Raw genomic sequence first — 5,334 nt, forward strand, 5'->3', positions numbered from 1 at the left:
GACTATATGCTAAGAACACTAAAACACCAACGCAAAAGAACCTTTGCACCCCGATGTTCATAGCAGCACAATTTATAATAGCTAGGTGCTGGAGGCAACCTAGATGCCCATCAGTAAATGAATGGATCAAAAAACTATGGTACATTTACACAATGGAATTCTATGCAGTAGAAAGAAAGAAGGAGCTCCTACCCTTTGCAACAGCGTGGATGGAGCTGGAAAACCTTATGCTAAGCAAAACAAGCCAGGCAGTGAAGGACAAATACCATATGATCTCACCTTTAATAGGAACCTAATCAACAAAAGAAAGAAACAAGCAAATATAACCAAAGACACTGAAATAGAGGACAGGCTGACAGTGACCACAGGGGAGAGAAGAGGGAATTTCAGGGGAGAATGGGAAGGGTTTACAGGAACAAATTTAAAGGACAGATGGACAAAAACTAGGGGGGAGGGTGGTAATGGGAGGGAAGTGGGGAGGGTTGGGTGGGTGGGCTGGACTGGGAGTAAAAGGGAGAAAACTGTACTTGAACAATGATTAAAATAAAATAAAAAATAAATAAAAAAGAAAGATTTTATTTATTTTTAGAGAGAGGTGAAGGGAGGGAGAAGGAGGGAGAGAAACATCATCAGTGTGTGGTTGCCTATCACACACCCCCACTGGGGACCTGGCCCTCAACCCAGGCAGATGCCCAGACTGGAAATCAGATCCGAGACACTTCAGTTCGCAGGCCAGCACTCAATCCAATGAGCCACACCAGCCAGGGCACAATTTTTTAAAATGAATAGGAAAAACACATCGTGATCCAATAAGTACAAGGGTTAAATTTATTATAAAAGTGAAAAAATAAAATATACATAAAAAGGAGTTTATTATGTAGTGATTGACTTTAAATTCCATTGATTATCCAATGTGACAAAGATTTTTGAAAAAATATCATGTTTCTGTTCACACACAAGTAAAACAGTTTAGAAGGAAATATTGCTATATTGTTGTCAAGTTTTGTCATGTAAGTTCACAATGGCAAACATGTTCTAGTTTAAATCACTGTGGTAAAAGCACAAACTCAGGTGGTCATTACATGAACAAAAGTACAAAAACAACTCCACATATTCCAAACATAAGTCAAACTAGCAAACTTTACTATAGTAAATTTTCCTCACTATAAAAAGTTTTACTATAAAAAATAAATCTGAATAATAAATCTTATTTCAAATTGCAGTTGCATGTTCTTGCCCATGACTTTTATTTAATATCTATCTTGTTCATAATCTCAAAAAAAAAAGAGTCTGCACATTTAAACATGAGGTTTCATTCTACTTTATCTAAAGAGACCATCAAGAACTTCTATTACTGAGATTCAAATATTCATCAAGAACCTTTAACATACAACTACTGTGCAGGGGAGTGAGACTCATAAAGTTTCTTCACACAGGAAACTCACTCCTGACCTCCTCCCAAGTAGTGCAGCATCCTCCCTTGGTGCCTAAATTGGGTACTGATCTTGTTTTAATTAAGTAACTTAATAGTATCTGCTCTGGAGTATAGTTTATTCAAGGAAACCACCTAAAACATAGATGGAACCTTCCCACAGATCAAGACTGTACATTCTTTTACAAAAGATAATTGAAGTGGTAGTCTTATTCCATTGTTGTTAAAAACTTCAGAGCTTCCCCTGCCTAAAAGAGATACTCCTGGTTCTCTGCCTTAACATCTTGAGAATTCTTTGTTGTTCGGTGTTTCAAAATGTTTTAAGTGACTGGCATACTCCCTTTTTCTAACCCTTTGCTTAAAAAAGAAAGGTAACAACTTTCTTCCACATCCCCCTTACCCAGACTCACAGTCTTAGGTCCAGGGCAGTTTTTAACAGTCAAGCCCCGGACTTAAAAACAATCCACTCACAGAAAAATTTGAGCAGACTCCTCTCCAGCCAGTCCCTGCCACTTTCGCCTGCTGAAAGGGCAAACAAGAGCTCCAAACATATCCTGTTCTCTTTACTAGCCAGGAGGCCTTGAGAGCTCACTATTTCACCATTCTCAGTCTCAGTTTCCTTATCTACAAAATGGGGAAACACGCATATTCACAGGATTGCTGTGATGCTTTTGTTTAAAGATTATGCATAAATTCATCACAATGTCTAACTCAAAGTAGGCTCGTCACAAATGCCAGTGCTCCTCCCTGGATATGCAAAGCTCTCAGTAACTTGGTCTGAAACATAGCCCAATTTCCAAAATGTCCCAGGCCCTGGGATCAAAATCACCCAGAATTCACTGCTTCCAGAATTACAGACTGGCATAAGAAAAGTTCATACCCTCCCTATATTCTTATCTCCATGCAGGCCACCCTCAAGGGCAAATGGTCAAACCACAGTGTCCAAGGGTGTGTGGAAGAACTCTGACACAGGAGCACCCACTGCTCTAGCAGCTCCTACATCGCAGCATATGAAACAAAGAAAGCCTCCTGCCCAGTTCCTGAATTTCTGTATATTTTACCCTAGGCAAGGGGAGGTAAAGAGCCCTCAAATCATAATTCAATGTCTTCAAGAGAAATGGCCCTGACCACATGCCACTCTTTCTCTCCATGGTCCCAGAGAGCCCATACGACTCCTCTGAGAACTATTTGTCTCATCTAGAGCAAACATATTCACATGCATTTGTGGCCACATTGAACTTGACAATTAACCAAAAGAACCACAGAACAACAGTGTGCCCTCATGACAAAGAGCCACAAGTAGTATTTATGTAAGACAGTTGTACAACACCTACTCTGTTCTGCTCTAAGTAAGCATTTTACAGTCAGTAACTCACTTAATCCTCATAAATGAGTAGGTAGGCAAGGTACCTACCTAATTTATTATCACCATTTTACAAAGGGGGAACTGAGGCTGAGTGAGTTTAACTACCAAACAGGCTAGTTTCAATTTTTCAGCTCTTAGCTACCAAACAGCCCAAGCAGCTCAAGGGCCCTACCTTCTCAAGCAGCTCAAGGGCCCTAGCCAGAGTTGCTACATTCTAAGTAGGTTTTTCTGTACACATATCATTAATAGTAAGCCCATAGGCTCTGATATATGATAACAGTTGTTTTGCTACAGAGTCAATATGGGTAAAGGAAAACTGCAAATTACAGTGGACAGAGACTGGGATATGAAGTCAGATTGACTTGGATCAAATCCCAGCTCCACAAATTGTATGTCATTGACTCAGATTATTAACACTTATGAGTCTTTGTTTTCACATCTGTAAGACAGAGATCATGACACCTATCTCATAGAACTACTGGGGAAAGTAAATGAGATAACTTAGGTAAGTACCTAGTAATGTGCCTCTCATAGAGTATATGTTCGAAAAGCTATAGCCTTTAGATGTAAGATTCTAATTGTCTTATTGTACACAGATGTTTTTACATTTTTTCTGTGAGAGACAAGTAATTGAACAAATAAAAACTTTTAGAAGAAATTTAATAGGCAAAGAGTAATTAGAACTCTAAAAATTATAAAACTAAAAATTCAATTAAATATTTAAACATTTTCTTGGCATGCTATAAATGAATTAAATGGTTCTGGGCTCAAGGGCCGTACACTTTAACTACATAGAGGCAGTAAAGGAAGGTGTTTTAAAATAACCTACTGGACCTTTTAATAAAAATTCAATCATTTATCACTAGAAATATCATTCTCTTCTTTCGCTTATTGAAAATGCAAAGAAAAAAAGTATTACAGATGATACCTTACCAGTTCAATGTGCTTCCACAGTGTAACTGTATCATTGGTCCTTTTCCTCTCTCCAGACTTAGTGGGACCGTGTTTCTCTAACCCCTTGATCCACATGTGACTCACTTTAGTAAATGAAATGTGAATAGAGGTGATACATATCTCTCCCAGGCAAAGCATTTAATTATCAAGGTGAGGCTCTACAAAACTCCCTTCACACTTCCGAGGCATCACAGAAGCTCAGATTGAGTTGGGTCTCCACCAGCCTGAGTTTCTGAGTAACTGAGAAGCAGAGCCCTCCTGCCACTTCTCACTGATTTCATGGCACAGGTAAAAAGTAAACTCCTGTTATAGTAAACTACTAAAATGTAAGAGTTGTTTGTTACCCTAGCTTCATCTAGCCTAAACTGGCTGACAGAATAATGGGATACCTTATAGAAAAAGTGAGTTAATGCTGCAGACAGTCTCATCTCACTAACCTCACAGAATGAGGATTGTCAGCTCAACAGCTAGATGTCAGAAACAATAAATTGTATCACTGTAATCTTACTCTCAGTAAGTAGTTGCCTCTTACACTCACAATTCTAATTTTAAGAGATTTCTGTTAGATGGTGAAAACTATTAACCCCTATTTTTGAAATACTATTTAGCTTTCACATGCTTAAGAAAATGCTAGACATATTTAATAAACTTTAAGTATAAATATTTAGGCATTAAAATTATCCATTTCTGCTCTGGCTGGTGTGGCTCAGTGGACTGAGTGCTGGCCTGCGAACCAAAAGGTCGCTGGTTTGATCCCCAGTCAGGGCACATGCCTGAGTTGTGGGCCAGGTCCCCAGTTGGGAGCATGCAAGAGACAACTGATCAATGTATCTCTCCCACTTTGATGTTTCTCTCTCTCTCTTTCTCCTCCCTTCCCCTCTCTCTAAAACTAGGTAAATAGGACTTCCAGCCAAGATGGAGGCATAGGTAGATACACTCTGCCAGCTCACACAACCAAAAAAAGGACAACAACAAATTCAAAAAGAAAAAATAATCAGAATTGCCAGAAAATCGAACTGTATGGAAGTCTGACAACCAAGGAGATAAAAAAGAAACTGGCAGGTGACTGGCCAGAGGGTTGCAGATGGGTAACCAGGGTGCAGAGGACCCATGGCAAGGTGGCAGCTGAAAGACTGGGGCGGTCAAGGTGACTGGTGGAGCAGCAGTGCCACATTTGTGTGAGGATAAACTGGGAGGAACAACTGGGGAGTGAGACAGACCATGAAACCCAGTGTTCTGGTGCAGAAAAATAAAGCCTCAAAACTTCTGGTGGTAAAAACTAGTGGGGGTTGCAGCAGCATGAGGAACTCCTAGCCTCACAGGAGAGTTCATGGGAAAGACCTACAGGGTCCTAGAATGTACACAAACCCAGCCACCTGAGAATCGGCAACAGCACAACCTAATTTGCTTGTGGGCAGTGGAAGAAGTGACTGAAAGCCATGGAGAGCTGAGCAAGTGGCATTGTCTCCTCAGACCCCTCCCCCACATACAGCACCACAACACAGTGACTTGGGTTGCCCCACCCTGGTGAATACCTAAGGCTCCACCCCTCACTATGTAACAGGCCTGCCAAAACAAAAAA

The sequence above is a fragment of the Phyllostomus hastatus genome, unplaced genomic scaffold (genome assembly GCF_019186645.2).
Source record: "Phyllostomus hastatus isolate PE091 unplaced genomic scaffold, TTU_PhHast_1.1 phas_contig_62, whole genome shotgun sequence".
Lineage (NCBI taxonomy): Eukaryota > Metazoa > Chordata > Mammalia > Chiroptera > Phyllostomidae > Phyllostomus > Phyllostomus hastatus.